General features: G+C 44.8%; 1 protein-coding gene and 1 pseudogene across 2 annotated transcripts in view; one reads left to right on the top strand and one right to left on the bottom strand.

The window, feature by feature from the left end:
* The window catches only part of LOC310778090 (dedicator of cytokinesis protein 9-like), a 126,171-nt gene that overhangs the window by 60,029 nt on the left and 43,020 nt on the right, over positions 1–23,122 (bottom strand). The gene's annotated exons all lie outside the window — the stretch shown is intronic.
* LOC310778742 (copine-3 pseudogene) lies at positions 17,415–19,037 on the top strand (annotated as a pseudogene). The gene has a single exon. The product of its transcript is annotated as a copine-3 pseudogene (transcript).

Genomic DNA, 23,122 nt, shown 5'->3' with positions numbered 1-23,122 from the left:
GTGTCATGACCACCAGCACACATCACATCTCTGTCAAGACAATGAAACAGCAGCACAAAAATCTCACTCCAAATCAAATATGTACACTACAATAAATACACTGTTATCCAATACAGCAGACAAGAAGCCGACCCCCATCCTCGTCTTTTAGTCGAGTTGACATGAACAACGTGGATTTTAAAGTTATCTGAACATCCCACAGAGAGCCAAAGTGGAACGTCACTTCCTGCTTCAGCACTGTACCAGAGATTTTCATCCGCCAGTTATTTTCCCATAGACATGTTGTAAAATACTTATAAAAATAGTTTTACTTGTTCAAACCAAACGGTTCAGATATATTTAGAAACAGGAGAGAGATCGCATAACATTTCACTCTGACCAAAACATTAAAAAAAAATGCGGGTTTAAAGAAAATATTTTTTCGATGTTATTTTTTAAAGTTTTGGTCAGAGTGAAATGTTCTATGGTCTCTCCCAATTCTAAATACAGCCGAACCATTTGGTTTGACCAAGTAAAACTCTTTTTATAAGCATTTTACGAAATGTCTATGGGAAAATAAATGGCGGATGAAAATCTCTGGCACAGAGCTGAAGCAGGAAGTGACTTTGCCTCTCTATAATCTACTTTTCGGTTATTTTGAAAACACAATGGCTCCTTGTCGCTATTCCTGTCAACAGCCCATGCCACAAGTGACACAGTTATGAATGTGTTTTACATTCCAGAAAGGCAATCTGTACCCGCTTTGTTCTTCACTTCACTTCAAATCATATCCTAACCTACATCAATAGCATGAAAAACTACACGAGAACATTTAGTCACATGATGCAGTAGCAAAAGTACATACTGTATTTAATCCATCGGAGCAGATGTGGCTACAGTATCAGATAGTGATTACAGATTTATAATGGTACATCACAGCATAGTGGCTATATAATGTTGTTATGGTACTGATCCACTGGTGCGTACAGACTGCAAAGATACAGCAGGCATTAGATAGAGACAGTACATGGCTATGGGGTGCAGGCTGCCTGTCAGCAGCTGCAGCTGACAGGATGAGGGATCTAGAGCTGAAGTGTGTGTGTGTGAATCTAGCAGCCAGGGAGATAGTGAAGTGTAAAGTGAACAGTGCAGCCTCGCCACACTTGTGAGCGACGGACGGCACAGCTCGCACGTTGCCTGCACATCTGGGGCTGATAATAGAGCATGATCTCAGAGGGAGAGTCTTGGATACTGAGCCGCTGTAGTATGTGTTGCTAGCAGCCTTGTTAACAACAGAGCCAGAGCACCTCGCCGTCTGGACGGACGGACGGATGGGACTGGCTCTTGTATCAGTTGTTTCAGCGACGAGGAGCGGATAGCAGGCAGGCGAAGGTGCCAGCGTGTCTGCCAGTCGGAGCGGGTTGTCATATTATCAGCCATTCGTAAGATGAACAATGGCTTACTCACAACTGGTGTCAACACAAATGTAAAAATGTACCCATCCCAACCCCGTCACAGTCATAGTGAGGTGTCCCTAACATGAGAGAGAGAGAGAGCACTGCGACTCATGAGAAATAGAAAGACTGAAGAACGTCTTCTTTAATTGTCTCCTGTACAAGTATGAACATGTCAGGAACACATATTTTTCAAAAATCTCTGAAAAGAATAGAGAACTTACTTAATTCAAAGTTCTCTATTTATTTCATTGATACTGAGAAAAAGATGTGCAGCCTACTACCCTGCTGGGAGACAATGTTGAAACAGCAGAACTCTGTGCTCAGTATGTGATGTCATGGCATAATCTAAGAAACACATCAACTCTGTCAACTCTTCTTTAATTTTGCTTTTATTTGTAATCGTCACTGTTATTGTTGTCCAGAAATATTATGTGTGATCTAGATTAGGGTTGGCAGCACCATGGACGATGGCATCGACCATCGTCCATGGGCCGACCCCCATCGACCTCTGACCCTTCTACATCGGACCATCGTGATTATCTGTTCGAATACAAATTTTGTAGATTTAATAATAAAAAAGGCTAACTCCACTCAACCACGACACATGGGGGACGCACGGGCGGCATTAAACAAGCGGCAAAGCATACCTTATCCCCAGTTCAGAGAAGTGGTAAAGCGGAGAGGAAGAGAAGATAAGCAGAAGTCTGTTGTATTGTGAAAATGTTAAGAAAGAAGAAACTTCACGTTCTTTCCTGTTTTCAACCCAATGTGAGTAATGTTACAAGTCTTCAACTGTGAATTCAACTCGCCTGTTTCCAGGAACTCTCTCCATTACATACTGTGTAGGCTGCCTGCTGCTGTGTTTCTATCTCTCCTTAACGTAACCTAATGTTAGGTTCAAAACTGAGCCTACACAAATCTAACGTTAGCCGCCAGTAATTCTGCACCTTTTCTGCCAGCTAGTTAAATTAAACACACACACGTTGTTGGTCACGATCTGTAATGTTAACATTTGATTGATTTGCACCTTTCAATATTGCTGGTAGTGATAGCCTACTGTTTGAATCGCCTGGCTCTGTGCTGTAGTAGTAGCCTATCCAAGCCCGCTGGTCTCTCATGACATGTAGAGCTCAGCTGTCCTGTTGTAAACGTGAACGTACATTGCAGTGGCGCAGTTAAACGGCACCGCATGGACTTCATAAATCATTAATTAACCCCACCCCCCGTCAACGACGATACCATCGTCCATCGCGATGTTTCACTGTGGAACCATCGCGATGGTTATTTAGGTGACATCGCACAACCCTAATCTAGATACATTTAATATGCAGTTTCTCATTTTATTTTACTTTATATGTCATTTATGTTTGTTTGGATCTGTGCTTTGGCAACATGTGCTGTACGTCATGCCAATAAAGCTCCTTGAATTGAATTGGAAAAATTGAATTGAGAGAGAGTGGGAGGGGGGATGCAAAATGTACCCAACCTAGTAGGCCTGATAAAAATCTGCAATTTGCGGTAACATTGTTTAATAATGCGATGACGATATGACTTGCGCTAAACAAACAAATATTGAGGTATGCATATTAGCGATACAGTTCCTAACATAGACCCATAACATGCATGGCTCCCCTATTATGGACTCTAGCTGAAACTACACACACATGTTTGGGCTTTGGCGGAGGGGCGGAGCGCACCGCTGCAAGGGAAAGGTGTGCGCTGGATTTACAACACAAGACAAAACCATTGCATTGCTGAGTGTGAATGCATTAATGATTTTTGTTATTCACTGCATTTCAGGCAGTCTTTGCGATGTGTTTATTGTTCATATCGCCATGACGATGAAAATGTGATTTATTGGGCAGCCCTACAACCTAGTTACACTTAAAAGGACTCATAGTAGTGAGTGAGGTGTCTCTACCATTAGAGAGAGCGAGCGAGAGAGAGAGAGAGAGAGAGAGAGAGAGATAGGGAGAGGGGGAGAGAGAGAGAGAGAGAGAGAAGATGCAGGCAGACAGGCTAGGTGAGTCAGGAAGTAAAGATGATTAAAGACTTCTGGTAGATAACAGTCCAGACAGATAAGCTGTATGTGTGTCCTACTAGGACACACACAATGTCTCCATCACTATGATCACAGAGGCGCGGGTGTGTTGTGTGGCACGCATGGTGACAGTCTGTAATAGACAAAGTGTGAGCCTAAGCCTTTAAGAACATCATAAACACACGGCTGCTTCAGGGACATTATTAACCAGCCGTGTCCGAGCCATGAGACAAACAACACAGAAGCTGATAAACAGGGGGATCCCCAAATGTCCAGTATGTCCCAAATCTCTGGGACATACTGGAGGTCAGAGGTGAAAGGAGTCAATGATGAATGATCGAGAATGATGAAGAAAAAACATCATCATCATCATCATCATCATCATCATCATCATCAACAACAACAACAACAACGGGAGCATTTAACAACATGAAATTTAAAGGGACAGTTCACTCTAAAATGGAAAATACATGTTCCTTTTACCTGCAGTGCTATTTATTCATCTAGATCGCTTTGGTGCGACTTGCCGAGTTTTGGAGATATCGGCCGCGTAGAGATGTCTGCCTTCTCTCGAATACAATGGAACTGGATGGCACTCGGCTTGTGGTGCTCAAAGCACCAAGAAAATACATTTGAAAAACTCAAAAGAGATGGATAATTAGCACTACAGGTAAGAGGAAATATGTCTTTTGGATTTTGGGATGAACTGTCCCTTTAAAGAAGAGTCATATTTTTGTACCTCCATCACATGACCACATCAAAAACACTTTTGCTGCCCCACATACCTGCCCGAGCTCAAAAACACAACGCAAATAAAGAGGCTTAAAAAGACAGATATTTAGCCGCTAAAAGATGGCTTTGCTAAACCCACTCTCTCCACGCTGATTCTAATCTGACCTCCATCCAGAACTCTCTCACAGTCATCAGCAGCACTGAGCTTCCACCACATGCTTATGTCAGTGCAGTGGTCAGAGAAGGCCAACCACACATCACACTAAGCATTGGGTAAGAAAACCATTCATAAGCAGAAGCTCAGTCATTCGCTCAGCCCACACAGTGCTGACCACAGTCAGTGCTGACCACAGCCAGTGCTGACCACAGCCACTGCTGACCACAGTCAGTGCCTGGACTCACTCAGTCCTGTGCTGCTGCCCAGCTCTAATTGCATAACTAAAATAAACATTCTTGGAGATTAATAATTAAAACACTTGTCGCGTCTGCCTTGTAGACTCATAATACTGATTTATGTCCATTTGAAAATAGTGTACCTTTATACACACACACACACACACACACACACACACACACACACACAGACACTCACACTCACACTCACACACACACTGTATATCATCAAAACAAATCAGTTAGACAAAAACGAATGACAATAGGAATAACAATCGTACTGCAACGTAACGTAATGCAACCTACTTGTCCAACATCTGTATAATTAAGTCCACAAACTGACAGCAAGCCTTGGGAGGAGCACAAATGTCTTCAGCTCCCTCTTCACGGTGCTGTAGCAGCTGTTCTGATCCCATTCCTGCCATCACCGCAGCCCCTCACAGGCTCAAACAATGGTGCTGTGTAGTGTCTCTACTCACCGACACATTTGAAATGTTTTGCTACCGACTGTTCAGAAGGCTCAGTAGAGTAGAGACCATAGACTGTGTAGACACCCAGCCATTGCACAAATTCAACCCGCAGGAGGGTTTTATCACTGTCATTACAGTTGACTTTTGAGCCGAATAAATCTTTATACGAGACAGTTCAGTCATAAACACTTGAAATGTAACGGTGTGCTGTGACCATCCAGGTAGTTTAGTCCCTCGTCAAGTCCAGCATTCCTCTGCTGGTGCTAACGCTGTCCTTTTGAAATGGGAGTTGGCACCATTGTGTACAATCAAATGACAGGAAGTGAACTGGGCACTCAGGCATTAGATCACCAACACACCCCGGGCACCTGCTTTACTGCGATTCACCTTTACGGCACGACATACAGTAAGTGACATCATGGACGTGTAAATCAGACTCAGCTTTCAAACTCAAAATATTTTGAACATAAACCGAAAACGCAGCATTTTGGTTTAGTTCTTCTGTGACTTACCACCACCTGTGGCACTGTGTCCACCTCGGTCTCCGCTGCAGCCAAGCTCTTGTACTGCTGAGGAGACTCAATGACCAGCTCCTTCTTAGGCGCTTTATTCGCCCTTCCTTGCATTGTCAACAGCAGCTGTGGTAAGATATCTCCTCGCTAGATCCCAAAGAGAAGTGGACAGCCAGCATATCCAAAGGAGAACAGCTTTGTGTTAGGAAACAGGTCAGGGAAGCTTCTCCTTCTGCTCACACTCACTCACTCGCTCACCCTCCCTTCTATCGGACTGCTCGGTCTCTGGGAGTCTGAACTCACACCCAGGCTGGAGAGAGAAGGCCCCTCCCACACTCAGCTGTGCTGCCTGGGGGAGTAACACACACACGCACGCACGCACACGCACACGCGCACACGCACACACACACACGCACACGCACACATACACACACACACAAACACACACACACACACACACACACACACACACAATATATCTGACCCCGTGCCATCCACCTGCACAATGACACGGGGTTGACAAAGGCAAGCAAAAGATACACATTCCTCAAGTATTACAGTGTGAGCAGGGAGCGTCCACGCCTTTTGTGGGACAGCTGGATAAAGAGGTGGCTTGGCTTTCAACATGAGGAACCAGCTAGAAGAGAAGTACGACGCAACAATAGGGGCACTTCCATCAAGAGTGTGCGACGTGCGCCAGCAGTAAAGACACCACGTCAAGCGTCTGGAGAACACATATGAGGGCATCCGCTAGCCAATCAGCGGCGGCGCTTTAGCAAATGATTTTCCACACGTCAACGTCGCAGTTAAGCCGCCAGACTCGGCTCAACAGATTGAATTTGCGGCGAGCGTTTCAGAAACAACACGGACAAATCTTGAATCTTTTAAACTGCTCAAAGACCGTGACCTAAGATCAAGCCGTTCCACTCCGCGCAATAGATGTGCCATAAATCAACTTAGTCATCATCACACACTATCACAGATAATAAAAACCTTACTCACTGAATGTTCCATTGCTGGTTCCATTGCATGACTGTAGCTGTCAAATGTAAGATAGTGGTTGTTAGTAATCACAGAGGGCGAGCAGGGAGAGATTAGACCTGACTTCTGTCTCCACGAGCTGCCGGGTGTTGATCCAACTGCTTGAGGTGCCACCTTGGAGCGGGCCTGACCCTCCAGATTCCTCGCTGGCCCACAGCAGGGGAGGATGTTGTCTTTTCACGCCTGTGTCTGACTTTAACGCCAGGGGGAGGGGCCAGGCCAGCTCCACAGCTGCTCCCCTCCTCCCACTGTCCCCTGCACCCATGGGCCCCCACATATTCATAAGACCCCAGACAACCCCCACCCCTCCCCAAATTCCACCTCACTAACGCCAGTCGACTAGTCACTGTAGGCTCAGGCCTCACAGTGCAGTTAGCTTTAGCAGCTCATGCTCCTTCCACGCTGACGGTCGCGCCGCATAACACAGAACGACCCTGATGAGGATCAGAGTTGAAAGGTCAAACTCTGCTCCACTTGGTGTGAAAGTTCAGTGCTGTCAACGGTTTGGACACAACTGATTCAATGTACTATTATTTTTCATGATCTTAAAGCTATTTTGATCTAAAGGTGTACTGTATGCTTAAATAACTTAGGCAAATATAATGTATTGTAACGTATCGCTGATACGCCAAGGAACGGAGAGTTGTAGTTGGTACAGGGTCTTTATTCACAGGCTCATTCAGCTCCTAGCAGCTAGCTTCACACAGCTAGCTCTACACACAGCAACCGTCTCAGCTCGCTCCATAGCTAGACTGACCTCCCGGCCTCCGGCCGCTGGTCCTATATACCCCCTTCCCCCTAGGAACACACCCACACACATTAGTTCCTAGGTGCAATCTAGACACTTCTATTGCACATCACATTACAGGTAATACCTGGATTACCTGGAACGCTACATACTCCCCACCCAACAATAATGTCGCTTCCACGCGACATGCACAACAACCCACACACATATCCCCCCTGTACCAAAACACAGCACCCCACAACATTTTTCCATCACCACATCAATTTCCCCACATAGTCTCTTATCTTTTTAGCACACTTCTCAATTTCCGTTCCACCACCACCATTTGCATTTATTTTCATTCCTTCCAATTCAACCCACATTTCAATTCTCTTTTTACACACATTTCAATTTAACTCAAACCCATTTACGTTTTCCCTCTTTTCTTTACACTCATTTTCAATTCAACCCACATATCATTTCAGTTCGACAATAACCCCAACATTTACCGTATTTCTCTTTTCTTCTTTACACATTCATTTAAACCAACATTTCCATCCCCCCTTCTACAGCTTCTGTCCCACCTGAAGCACATTACATTCGACACAGCTAAGGCAGTAGTCCTCTACGTCTCCCTTCATCTGTACCCAGTAGAAAACTCGACAAAGGCGGCTGAGTGTTTCTTCAGGCCCTCGATGCCCCTGACCCCTGCGGCCCCTGTGCGCCCCCCGTAGCGCCAGTCCCCGCAGGCAGCTGGGCACCACCACGACGCTGCCACTCTTCCCGCGCCCATCCAACCCCAGAATCCCCGACTCCCTCACCCTCAGGTCCGGAAACAACTCCCACAGTTCCTTCGTGGCACTCGAACACATGCACATCTCCTCCAGGCGAGGCCGGCATCCGGCCGCCACCCACCTGCGCACCGGTCCAACGCTAGCGTCCTCCGCCTGTCTGCGTATCCACTCCTCCAGATCGACATCCTCCATAGTCACGTTCTCATCCTCTAGGTCTTGCACTCGCTCGTCCTCCCGTCCCGCTCCCCCAGGGGGCGGCGTGTTGAGGGCAGCAGGGCAAACACCACCGGCGTCGATCTCCACCTCGGCTTTCTGCAGTGCAGCAGTGGGGGGTGTGTAGCGGCTTGGTTGGGCCGTCTCCTCCGGCCTTGACCCCTCTCGCTCCCCCGGGGACACGAGTGCCGCTCCCCCGACTGTAACAGCTCTGCAGATGATGTCGCTCACTTCCCTCTGGCTGTTCAAAACGATCCCCGCTCTCCTGATGGTCTCGTCGCTGATGATGATGTCCCCCTCTACCGGCTGGTATGCAGAGCAGCTAGCCTGGGCCGGCTCAACAGTCACTCTCCTGCCCAGAACAATCGGCTCTGTACTGCCCCGTTGCTCCGCTGCTTGTAGCTCAGGCTGCTCCACTGCTCCGCTACTCCGCTGCTCCTCTGCCTGTTGCTCCGGCTGCTCCCCCGGCTGTGTGTCTCTTCCAGCGTTCACACTCTTAGTGCAGTCTCTGGCTAAATGCTGAGGCGAACTGCACGTCCAACAAAGTCTCACCTGTCCACCGCCTGCACGTCTCTCCTCTCCCGCTGTTCTCCAGTCCCCGACAGCTTCTTGACACTCTCTGGCTATGTGTCCCGATCCACCGCATGCCCAGCAGGCTCCCTGCTGTCCCCAGTACCTTTGCTCCGCATGCCCGGTCCGTCTCCCCGAACCGTCTCGGCACCACCTCGCCACGTGGCCCGGTTCTCCACAGGTCCAACACAGTCTTTGCGGCTCCTCCGTCCGCTTCTCTCCGTGCTGCGCGACCTCTCGTAGCAGCTCCATAAGCCCCTCTGCCCAGGCTGGTGTCGCCTCCAACAGCCGTCTGATCTCCTGCATCAAGCGGGCTTCCATGCCCGCCACCACCGAGCTGATCCCCGTCGTCAGCTCTTCTTTTCTCCCGTTCGCCGACAGGCATTCTTCTAAGCGCACCATCACACGTGGCGCTCGTAGCAGCTAGCTCACACAGCTAGCTTGCTACCGCTAGGTCGCTCGAGCCTTTGATCTCCAACTTTTCTCCGCCGTTCCTCCTCACTCTCTCCCCTCTCGACCGAATCAGAGGCGCTACCGCTTCACTTGCTGACACCAATGTAACGTATCGCTGATACGCCAAGGAACCGGAGAGTTGTAGTTGGTACAGGGTCTTTATTCACAGGCTCATTCAGCTCCTAGCAGCTAGCTTGACACAGCTAGCTCTACACACAGCAACCGTCTCAGCTCGCTCCATAGCTAGACTGACCTCCCAGCCTCCGGCCGCTGGTCCTATATACCCCCTTCCCCCTAGGAACACACCCACACACATTAGTTCCTAGGTGCAATCTAGACACTTCTATTGCACATCACATTACAGGTAATACCTGGATTACCTGGAACGCTACAGTATAATGTTTATGTTGGTGCCTATGTCGGGATTTCTTTCCAAAGCCTTTGCCTTTACATCAAGGCAAAGTGTGACTACTACTATTAAATATGAGATAGTTTTGATTTGTTGAGAGCTTTTTTGGTCACTGCATTATTGTGTGTGACATAACTGTGACATCACAGTTATGAAATAACTGTGATGTCTTTACTATCATTCTAAAATGTGGAAAATAGTAACAATGTGTCCAAACCTCTGCCTGGTAGTGTAGGCTATACACGCATGTACACTACGCATGAAAGGGAAATGAGTAGGGATGCACGATATATCGGCAATCATATCGGTATCGGCCGATGTTAGTAATTTTTTAACATATCGGTCATATCGGTATCGGTCAGATGTTGCAATGTTAATATCGGTTATCATTATCAGCCAAATTCTTCACATTGATATGAAATAATGCAGTACATCTATGATTTATGGGCTTTTCCAAAGGCTTTGCAAATAAAGAAATGCATAACTTTTTCAAATTCAGTGTTAACATGTGTTTTTCAGTATGTACAAAATGTGATGATCATAAAAACGTGGTTTTATACAGATCATATCGACATCGGTAAATATCGGTTATCGGCCATAACAGCAATGTTAATATCGGTTATCGGCATCGGCCAAAATTTTCATATCGGTGCATCCCTAGAAATGAGTGAATGTAGCTATAGCGTCCCATGCAGAGAGTCGAGGACCATAACAGGCTCCATAGTGGAGAGAGTTACGAGGACGCGTCTTCCTGGAGGAAGACATGTCAGCTCTCTGAGCTTAAGAGTAGCAGGGGTGAATCATCACACACTTCCTGTCTCAGATAAGAGCTGTCTTGTCTGTCACGTTGCTACCACACACACTGATGAATGACATGCTGTGAGCGAATGTCATCTTTGGGGAAAACAGGCAGGTGTTTTCCAGAGGAAAAAAATAATTCTGGCAAGATAACGCGACACGTTTCAACGTCGCATTTGCTATTACAACTTTGCACATGCGGTATGTCAGCGCCGGTTTTTCTTAAGCCGAATTGCTCTTTGGATGTTGACTTTATATAAGGGAGTACACTCTTGTGTGCAAGCCACACCACACTCCTCCTACTCAACCACAATCGTAGGGCAGCCAGGTTCTCTAAGGCCTACAAGATAAGCCTGCAGCAGCAGGCAGAACTCGCCATCTTCGGCTGCTCGGAGTCCTCTCTGAACTTCCCTACAGCTGTGCAACAATCTTGAGTTGAGAGCCAACTCGCTTAGAAGGCGTAGAAGATTCTCAAATATCTGGCACCCGTTTTTCGGCCTACTTTGACGAGGTTAAGAGTGACAGGTGACTGATGCTAGGGGCGACAGATGACTTGCCCGGCTGGTTTCTCATGGATCCCTTGCGTGGGATCCCATGCACAATATATCTGACACGCACATAAGCACCTTAGGCGGCTGGTAGCACCACCGACATTGTAATGTTGAATGTCGATAAAGTATGTATGTTTTTCTTTTTTTTCTTTTCTTGTCCTGTGTCTGAGCCTGCTCGTTTGTTTTGTTCAAAAAAGAAATTACCGTAATAAAATATTGGGGGGAAACACAATCCTAGGGCCAATTTGATCAGAAAGACCCACTTGTTTACAGTATCTCTCTTTCTGGGGAATCTACATGATTTATGATGTTTTATATATATATATATATACTGTATATTATAAAAAAATATATATAGAACGAAATACGAACAAGACACGCAGGCTCAGACACAGGAAAAGAAAGGCAAAAGGAAACAACATCATCAAGATTCAACATTACAACATGGTGCTACCGGCCGCATAAGGTGCTTATATGTTTGCAAGAAATAATGTACATGGGATCCCACGTAAGGGGTCCACGAGATACCAGCCAGGCGAGCCATCCGCCACCCCCAACCTCAGTCACCTGTCATTCTTAACCTCGTCAAAGTAGGCCAAAAACGGCTCCCAGATAGTTGAGAACCTCCTAAGCGAGTTTGATTACGTGATTTATGATGGTTAACTGCTATTGCTTCATTGACACACAAATTAATTCATAAAGTTATTATACAGATTCAGCAGAGATCAGAAAAAATAGACACTGTATTGTGAAACTATTTATGTGGGATATCTTAAGGCCAATTTGATCAGAAAGACACACTTGTTTACTAGAATCTCTCTTTCTGTCTACAACTACATGAATAATTATGATATAGTTAATTGATATTGCTTCATTGACACACAAATGAATCTATAGTCATTATACAGATTCTGCAGAGATAAAACACTAGACACTGTAAAACTATTTTTTGTGGACACTCTAGAGCACTAGAGGGATAATGGTTAGATATAGATTTACAGTTGGACATTTCCTTTAATGTTAGGTGTAATTAAATTGAGCATAGGGAACTTTGCCATTAAGCGTGCTAGCTGCTTGACTTTGATCACCAAGGAATAATGTGTTTGTACAAAGACAGGCTTCCTCTCCCTGGCAGCTCCTATCTGCAGCAATACGAGATAACCTCAAAGAGACGTCCCTTCTGCACTGCAGCAATGCTGCTGTATTCCCGCATGACAACTATAGAGCACAAAAGCCTGCGTTCAAACTCAACTCACTGAGGAACAGTGCTTTGCTGCTTCCCTATATTTCCCCCCCCTTGAACCACTGAAATAAAATTCAGATTAAGACAAACTAAATCTGCCCATTGAAACCAATACAAATGAAATCTTTGGGGGCAAGTTGGCACCTAGTCTGAGCAGGGAGGCCCCCTGTGCTTTTGCAGTGGCTGAGGAAACGCTGGTGTTGAGTAAGGATGTGTTCCCGACTTTCAAGACTGTTTTGCAAAAGCAGATTCTGCTCAAATACAATTTATTATGCTCTCTCTACTGACTCATGTGTAAATTAAACGGCGCTACACATACAGAGATTGTTTTTATTGAATATACACTGGGATGCTGTGTCTCGGATTCTGCAAAGTCCTTAATACAGACGGATGTTGAAACAATAAAACAAAGACGGTTCCATTTTGTGAAGCATGATTCTTTGGTAGATCTTCTCTTGTCCTCTCTATGCCATTTGAGACTTTAATTAGGTTTCATTTTTGAAAAATACAGGAATCTTAAGTTGCAATGCCACCACGTCTTACACAAGAGTCTGTCTAATATGTAATAAAATTGAAATGTATGTGTGTAATTAGTGTTGTCCCACACTGTCAAATGTCATTATCACTGTACAGAGCAGAGCAGAGCGTTTTGCACATGCTGTAATGATAAAGCAGCATTATCTCCACTCCAGATGATATGAGCCCAGATGCAACCAAATCTCACTACTAGTGGTGGTGTTTGTTTGTCCAGCCTGGGCCAAGTTAGCAAGACACCACCTGCACCCAACCAACTCAGCCTGGACAGGACTACGACTGCCTGGGCCGGTCAGTTACATAACAACGGCTTGATGCAATCAGTGGGCCTTCCCAGCATGATGCAGAGCAAAACAGGGTGTAACGGACAAGAATGTAACCAAAACACAGCCCCTCCCTCACCTCCCATCCTCCAGCACTACTAGCACCAGGACCCATCACCCAGGAGGCAGGAGCCTGTTTTCAGTCAGTCCCACAGGGGAGCGCTGAGTCAACATAGCATGGCATGTCTACACCCTCTGTTAACGTCACTCACTATGGCACTAGGTAGGAGGACACCATGGCATTGAAAATGAGTTAAAAACACAGCTAGAAAATAAACACCATTATAGAACTTCAGTTGACGCTCACGGAGTTACAGTACAGTGGTGATAATGCTTACATAGTGGTAAACAAACCCCTTTATTATTACGGATACTAACGGCGTAGACAGATTGAGCGCATGAATATTGTGAATAAGACAGCTCTATTCCATAACATGCAGGTAACTGTGCTGAATTATGAACAATGTTGCCCTGGAGTCTGTGGGAAAATCGAGCCAAGCTGCTGTTGCCAGAAGGTCTTCTTGGTACATAACATGAGCCTAAGTGCTGGAGATAATGCTCCTCAATCTCAATCAGTAAGTGAGCGGGAGGAAAAACACCCTCCCTGGAGCAACCTCAGGATGCCTGAGACGCCTTGAAAAGTAGGAAACAATCAGGGAGAACAATGGCCTCGCCGAGCAGAGGATGCTGTTATTTTACTGCAAGGCCATTAGCACAAGACACAAACGCCATAGGAGAGTGGTCTTACTGGTTGTCTTTGTTCTGAAGAGATGCTAAATTCACATTCTTTTCAATGTGGATGTGTGCCGCCGCTGCTGCTGCTGGTGTGCGTGTGTGTGTGTGTGTGTGTGTGTGTGTGTGTGTGCGCGTGCGTGCTTGCATGCGTCCGTGCGTGCGTGTGTGCGTGCGTGCGTGCGTGCAACTCCTCCTGTCTGTCAGATGTTCAAAACTTCAACCAAAAAGCCTGTGTGGAAGGATGTGTAGACTGTACTGCATTCAGTCATGAGAGCAGGCTGGACATCATAGTAATATCTAAATACTATATTATTATGGCACATGCTTCAATTCAATCACAAACAAGTAAATGATAAATCAGTGAGATTACTTAGCCAAAGAGGAGAGTGGATCATTATTCAAGTAATTTAATCTATCAAATGGAATAACACTGTGGCTCATTTTCGGTGATGGCATGCAGGCCTACTTAGGTATTTTATTTCATAGACTCCCTAACACAAGGAACTTATAAACATAGTGTAATTGACTCATTAGACATGGTTCATTGCAAGCGAAACCATCAGAGGTCTAAGAAACATTCCTCAAAACTTCGTCCGATAAAAGTCGCTTTTATCTCGGACCAAACTGACGTCATCACCACTTTCTCTTTCTTTCCTTGCTACAACATTCCATTGCTAGGAGGACTAGCAGGCGATTCAGCTTTTGTGTTACAGTGGTGCTCAACCTTGCCCTACTCAGGAGCCACATTGACAAAAAATACTTTTGGCAAGAGCCACAAGCCAAAAACATCCCTTTCCTCTCTGTTTGGTTCAGTTTGAGTCTCACCAGCTCTTCACATTTCGGAAAGTCTGTACTGGACCTGCTTTATTTTGTGATGTTGTTGCGAATTGGACATTTTGAATTGTGAAATGACATCACAAAGCAGAGAGATGCATTTTCCTGAACCCATGGACACGAAGAAAAACTCAAGTTCTCAGTCCGCTTTAAATGTTCGATATTCCTCTTCAGCCATTTTAGGTTCATGCTAAGCTAGTTTTCCCAATACAATGTGATGGAGTTTGCACTTGTCTCGTGCACCTGCAAACAGAGTGCGACACCTGAGATTAATTCTGCTGACAGTTTTGTTGTTGTTGTTGTTTTTTTAAAGTAGGACTTAAAAGAGCCACAACCACCCATAAAGGAGCCACATGTGGCTCTAGAGCCTCGGGTTGAGTATCACTGTGTTACAGGATTGCTCTTGGCCTCAATTTCTCAGAAAAGCTAAGAATGACAAAACACAAATGCTGAGATACACCATAGCTTTTCTGGAGTTTTGGTAGAGAATATCGACGAAACACGACAATGTATTATCGTGCTTAAATCAGTGAGTTTTATTTCTGAAAGGCATCTATCTATCTGTATTGCCTACCGAGGAGCATGAGATGTGAGTTTCCATGAGGAAGGAAAAGGGTGCGCGTGTGTAATCAGTGAGTGAAATAACAAAGTAGTTAAACTCTCAAAACAGGCCAGCTAATGACGTATGCTCTGTGCCTGGAGACTACAGATCAGCCTAGCCTCCCACAGACAACTTTGTTCTGTTGTGCATCGTGCGTGTGATCTTTAACCCCATCATCTCAGTTTTAAATTCCCACTCACAGTAATAATAACCTGCCGCAATCAAAGGAATTAAAAGGGCAAAAGCAATGATTCATATCTTTCAATAGCCAGGCCTGGATGATTACAAAAGGTACAAATAGTGATAATACTGTAATGAGACTAGAAATTTGCATACTTCACTTCACTTCGCGCGCTCAATTCTAGTTTATTTTGCACGCTTTGCATGCTCAATTCTAGAACACTGTGCAGGAGCTGCAGACAATAATCATCTTTGGTATCTCAAACGGAACCCGATTTGTTAGATCATGTAGAGCTGTCCAGGCTCTTCTGAAGTGTCCATCATTCTGTCTTGCACCTCAGACCGATCGTCGTCCTGGTGCTTAGCTGTGGCATGGGGCGGCTTCAATGACTGCTTTATTATGACATCACTGAAGATGTCACAATGTCTATGACGGATGAATTTGGAGCGGTACACGAGTGGGTGCTCGAGAGTAGAGGGACAGAATGTTGGGAAACAGTGGATGGATAAATCCAGAAGGAGGCGGTAATGCAACATAAAGGATGCCAACTGCCATAAAACACCACAGAGGAACAAGGTCTATTTGACATTAGTGCTTCACTGATGACGATTGTGGAGGGCTGTGTGTGACTGTGAAGTGACATCATCAGTCAAAAATGTAGGGACCCGCGGCATTCATCGATAATGTCATCAGTGACATCATCAGTGATGTCACATAGTATACTTCTTTTTTCCTGCAGAATTCTGTCTTTAATCTGAGAATTCTGGCTTTAATCTCAGAATCCTGATTTAAAATTATAATCTCAAAGATTTTCATAAAAAAAATTTTTTTAAGAGTCACTCACAATGTTGATTGAGGTTGATTGTTGATGGAAGCCTCACATAATGCAACACTGTTTGGATGTCACCTGCAATTACCACTCATTGCCATAGGTGTCACCCAAGAGAACAAAGCTGACATCTGAGAGATTATCACTTTAAACTCAGAACTAAAGAAAAAATCAAAATCTCAAGTGACCCAAATCATCTTCGGTCGGTAGTATACATTTTGTTTTTTGTTTTTTCAAGAGACCCTATTTGAATTCCAGGCGACCCCACTTAGGATTGCGACCCTAAGGTTGGGAACCACTGAAAGGTCTATCATCAGTGCTAACAGGGTCTATGGCATCATCAGTGCTTCATATGACATCACTTTTTATTATTATTATTGGGGGCATTTTGCCTTTATTGGATAGGACAGTAGGCAGACAGGAAAGGTGGGGAGAGAGGGGATGGCATGCGGCAAAGGACCACGGGTCGGAACCCGGGTCGGCCACACGAAGGACTTAAGGACTTAAGCCTTTGTGGTAGCCAACACACTCTACCAGGTGAGCCACCGGGACATCAAAGATGACACCATCATCATTGACATCACAGGTCACCGATGATGTCAAACCAATGACATCACTGTCATCTATGACATCACTCATGACACCCTCACCGAGAGTTGATTTATGATGAATGGAGGAGATGAGAGTCGGCGTGAGGGACAGAATGTAGGGAAACAGTGGATGGATAAATGCAGAAGGAGGCAACATAAAGGATGCCAACTGCCATAAAACACCACAGAAGAAGAACACCCTCACCGATGACATCACAAGGTCACAGATGATGTCACACCGTTGACATCGCTGACGACATCTTCTCCGATGACATCACAATTGCTCTAGTGGCATATATGTTGTGACATCATCAGTGATGTCATAAATCCTTCACTGCAGAGGCTTTAAGTAGGACTGTCTCACAGCTGATGATGGCATAGATATGTCTGTTCAACAGGCTGCCATGGCTTCAGGTGGTGCCGAGGCCCCTGTGCTGGGTGGGGCCGCTCCTTGTGCCACCAAGGTGGAGCTGACCATCTCCTGTGAAGACCTCCTGGACATGGATCTCTTCTCTAAGTCCGACCCTATGTGTGCATTGTACATCAACACCTCAGGCTGCCAGTGGGATGAGTTTGACCGCACAGAGCTGATCATGAACTGCCTGAACCCAAAGTTTGTAAAGAAGTTTGTGCTGGACTATTATTTTGAGACTGTACAGAGGCTGAGGTTCTGTGTGTACGACATTGACAACAACAACCAAGACCTGGATGATGCAGATTTTCTGGGGGAGCTGGAATGTACCTTGGGCCAAATTGTGTCGAGAAAGCAGTTGACTCAACCTCTGTTGCTGAAGAACAAGAGGCCTGCAGGACGTGGAACTATCACAATCTGCGCTGAAGAGATAACAGACAACACGGTGGCGAACTTTGAGGTGTCAGCCGATAAATTGGACAGGAAGTATTTGTGGTGGTCCGACCCCTTCCTGGAATTCTACAAGCAGACAGAAATGGGATGGCAGCTGGCCCACAGGACGGAGGTGGTGAAGAAGAACCTGAACCCTGTATGGAGACCCTTCAAGATCCCCTTGCGCTCCCTCTGCGACGGAGATGTGGAGAGACCTATCAAAGTGAAATGTTATGACCATCATGCCCGTGGCGGCCATGACCTTATTGGGAGATTTAGGACCACACTCTCAGAGATGCAGACGGGAACACACATGGCCCCGGCTGAATTTGAGTGCATCAACCCAAAAAAGACAGAGAAAAGAGGCTATAAGAACTCCGGGGTCATTTACATCAGGCAGTGCCAGGTGGAGAAAGAGCTTACCTTCCTGGATTACATCATGGGGGGCTGTCAGCTCGACATCACTATCGCCATTGACTTCACAGGCTCCAACGGGAATCCTTCATACCCCTGGTCCCTCCACCACCACGATCATGGCAATCAATACGAGACAGCTATCTGGGCAGTGGGCAGTGTCATCCAGGACTATAACAGTAGCAATATGTTTCCTGCCTTTGGTTTTGGGGCGCAGATCCCTCCCACCTGGGAGGTTTCCCATGAGTTTCCTATCAATTTCAATCCAGCAAATCCGTTCTGCGAAGGTATAGAGGGGGTGGTGCATGCCTACCAGGACTGCTTAACCCAGGTGAAGCTCTATGGTCCCACCAACTTCACCCCCATAATTAACCATGTAGCATGCTTCGCCAAGCAAGCTCTCCAGCAGAATATGGCCTCGCAATACTATGTCCTGCTCTTGATCACAGATGGAGTCATCACAGACATGGAGCAGACGTGCACCGCCATTGTGGAGGCCTCCAGTCTGCCCATGTCCATCATCATAGTCGGCGTGGGTGAGGCGGACTTTGAAGCCATGGAGTCCCTCGACAGCGACGATCAGCTGCTGCGTTCACCATTGGGCGACGTCGCCTCGCGAGACATTGTCCAGTTTGTGCCTTTCAGAAACTTTGAGGAAAACAGCGTGGCTCTCGCCCAGAGCGTTCTGGCAGAGTTGCCTGACCAAGTGGCCTCCTACTTCAGCTCTTACAAACTGAAGCCTCCCAACCAATCCAGTCTACCTTTGTAGAAAGAAATGTCTGTGTCCTGCAGTTCTCGGTCAACTGTCGGACAACCTGTGTCAACATCGACATCTTTACACTGAACTGTGTGTGAGACATAATCAATCACTTATGACATCTCTCACTGATGATGATGATATGAGTTTATTTATTCGGAAAAAAATCTTGATGCTCACCGCTCCCCCAGGGGATGGGTCAAATGCGGAGAACAAATTTCGCACACTCAGGTGTGTGACAATCAGTGGGACTTTACCTTTACCTTTGATATGAACCATCTCGTTTTTGCTGGGGTCCGCCATCCTACAGTAACATGCAATACAAAGTTAGCAAACAAAAATGGAATCAAATAAGTCACAATAATTATAGGAAGGACAAAACAACAATCAACAACTTAACAAACACACTACACCTATGACAATCAGCACAAAACCACTAAATGGCTACAGAGAGGCCATGAACGAATTGTATGATGTACTGTGTAGATATAGATAGACTTATTTCCATCTTCTAGTATGAGATTGCACTCTTGAGTTATTTCTATGATGGGAACCCCCCAGGGGAATTCCAACCAAACACTAGTCCAATGTATATCGGCCTGAATCTTTAGTTACTCCAGTCGGGCGAATGTCAAAACAATAATCACACCCATGTGAAGTAAGCGCTGCAGACATCTTTTCCCCCCCGTCTTTATTAGCAAAAATCATCCAACAAGCACAACATACAACAAGATATCTCAACGTCGGCATCAAACATGCAAATATCAACAGAGCATCCTAACAATCCTAAAGTGTCTGAAACGCAAGGAATCAACCTATATAGGTAGCATTTCTAGGTAGGAAGTTGTAAGTTTTAAGTTTTAGTCCGTCTGAAACCAGTAGGATACATAAGGTCACTATATTTGCAACCTTTCTAGGAACCTATTTTTGGCAAATTTTCTAGGATACCTTGGGTGGGTTAGGATTAGAGCCTGACCGATACTGGATTTTTGAGGCCGATGCCGATACCGATATTAGGAAGTAAAAAAAATCCGATATCGATATATATCGGCCGATATTCTTATATTATATTATACACATTAAATAAAAAAAATGTTGCAATGATCCCTCAAATATCAAACACTTGACAAAGATATGACTTGACATGACTTGAGATATGTAATGTAGTCAGGATATTATACAGCTTATCAATAAACTTTATTGTCCAAAATGACATCAATGCAATGAAACAGTAAACTGAACTGGGAATTAAATAATTATAAATAACAACACCAAAACATAAATAGAACAAATATAAAATATAACTTGAGTTAAGAAAAAAGATCAAATATAGACAACATGCTGTCTATAACTTAAAAAAATACAAAATAAAAAAATATCTGCAATATCGGCCAACATATCGGCCGATACCGATATATCGGTTATCGGCCAATATCGGCCGATAATATCGGTGGACCGATATATCGGTCGGGCTCTAGTTAGGATATCCCATAACACCTTGCAACCGTTCTGATCGACGAAGAAGAACGAAGTGAGCCCCCCAAACTTCCGTTAATGGCGGCCCCCAAAACCTCACTAGAGAAAAATGTGAAACGTTCACTAAAATAAACTCAAATAGTCAATAACGTCAAATATTACTTCATTTTAGTGTAGTTAGTTGTTTGTACGGTGTCAGGAAAGTCACTTTTGAACCCTCTCCTGCCACCGTCACTTCCTTTTCCGCTTCTGTGCTCCACTGTTTACAGTCTAAATAGCAACTTGCGCCATGACTTTAGAGTAATTTTCCACTGTTGTTGTAAGACGAGTTGACGTCTTCTATGCAGTTTTAACGTTATTAGTGAATAGCCAAAATGGATGCGGAAAAGGAAAGCGGAAGTGACGGAAAAGCCACCGTCACTTCCTTTTCCGCTATTCCAATATTCCTCAGAAGGAGGAACATTGAGGAGGGGGTGGACCTCCGAGTCTGGAATTTGTGTAATATTCTGTGAGAGGCAGCAATGTGCCGCAAGGCATCCAGTCTGCCGGAAAGCCATTAGAAGAAGAAGAAGAAGAAGAAGAAGAGTAAGGTGCACACTTTTCTTATTTTTTTTTTTTTTTTTTAACCAAGGTTTCTTTATTCAAGGTTTTTCATTTCGAAATACAAAGTTTACAATATCAAACTCAAATCCCCTGAACCCCCCACCCACCCCACCCCACCAGACCTGTAGAAAGAAAAAACACAAAAACAAAAACAAAAAACAACACACATTTATACATTATGGCCTTACATTTCCAGCTTCCATGTTTTCCACGAATGTTAGGAAGGGCTGCCAAATGGCAAAAAATCTCAGTACGGACCCTTGAATCGAGTACCTGATCTTCTCTAGTTTGAGAAATTGCATAACGTCTTTAATCCACTGAGAGGAAGTGGGAGGAAGAGGGTCTTTCCACTTAAACAGTATTAGTCGTCTGGCTAACAAAGTACAATATGCCATCATGTTGCATTTATAGTTATTTAGTTGGACATCCGGTGGTGCGACACCAAATAATGCTATAAAGGGGGATGGGACTATTGGTTCTTCTAAAATTTTGGAAAAAGTATCAAAAATAAATTGCCAGAAGTTAAGTAATCGTGGACACGTCCAAAATAAATGTAATAAACTTGCAGGAGCCTGTTTGCATCTATCACAGGTCGGATCCAAATCAGGTTTGATTCTGGACAGTCTAACTTTACACCAATGAAGTCGATGTACCACTTTAAATTGTATAACAGCATGTCTTTGACAGATGGATGATGAATATATTCTGCGAATAATATTTTGCCAAACTTCTTCTGGAATTTGTTCGTTCAAATCTTCTTCCCACCTATTTTTGAGAAGGTCTAAAGCTGCTGAATTATGGAGACTAAGAAGATCATATAACCTGCCTATAACCTGTTTAAAACTAGTCCTGCAAAAAAATATAGAATCTAATAGGGATGTGGGGGGAAGTAGGGGAAAACAATCAAAGTGTGAGGCTATAAAGTTCTGCAGTTGTAAATACCTGAAAAAATGTGTTCTAGGGATATTGAATTTGTTCACCAGCTGTTCAAAGGATGCAAAGTTATTGTCTATATAAAGGTCAGATAATGATGCTATCCCACTCCTTGACCAGACCTCGAATGCTCCATCTAAGGTCGAGGGGGCAAACATGTGATTATTAACTATCGGAGCGGATAAAGAAAGGCTAGTGATTGTAAATGAACGCCTGAACTGGTTCCAGATTTTTACTGACTGTACGACGACAGGGTTGACACTATAATAAGAAATGGGTTTTACCATAGGAATTTTGGAGCACAACAAGGCTGGCAAGGAGGTGGGACCACAAGATGCACTTTCCAAGATTAACCACTTAGGAGCTTCAGGACTTACATCCTTCATCCAGTACAACAAGGCCCTGATGTTGCTTGCCCAGTAATAATACTGAAAATTTGGGAGTGCCATACCGCCCTGGAGGCGAGGCTTCTGTAAAATACTTTTTCGTATACGCGGGGGTTTTTTGCTCCAGATGAAGGATGATATGAGTGAATCAATGGACTTGAAAAAGAATTTGGTCAAAAAAATAGGAAGACTTTGAAACAAATATAAAAACCTGGGTAGCACATTCATCTTAATTGTATTGATCCTTCCACACAGGGAGAGGGGCAGCATATCCCAACGTTGAATGTCATGTTTCAAGCACGATATCAGGGGTAAGAAGTTAGCCTTATACAGATCTTTATGATTATGTGTGATCCAGATTCCCAAATACTTAAATTTCTTCAAACTAACTTTAAAGGGGGTTGAGCTGAATGAAGTATTCTTGGCAGTTGCATTGATTGGCATCAGTTCACTTTTACCAAGATTAGTTTTGTAACCAGATATCTTGCCAAATTTCCTTAATAAGTCCAGCAGTCTAGGGAGACTGGACACAGGGTCTGCCAAGTACAGCAATAAGTCATCTGCGTAAAGTGATAGTTTGTACTCCCGACCACCACGTCCAACTCCTTTAATGAGAGCATCCTGACGTAGGGCTAAAGCTAGTGGTTCTATAGCGACGGCGAAAAGAAAAGGAGACATAGGACACCCCTGTCTCGTGCC

This window comes from Poromitra crassiceps (genome assembly GCF_964638095.1).
Source record: "Poromitra crassiceps genome assembly, chromosome: 6".
Classification (NCBI taxonomy): domain Eukaryota; kingdom Metazoa; phylum Chordata; class Actinopteri; order Beryciformes; family Melamphaidae; genus Poromitra; species Poromitra crassiceps.
The sequence above is the reverse complement of the archived record's forward strand: the minus strand, read 5'-3'. Positions and strand labels throughout refer to the sequence as shown.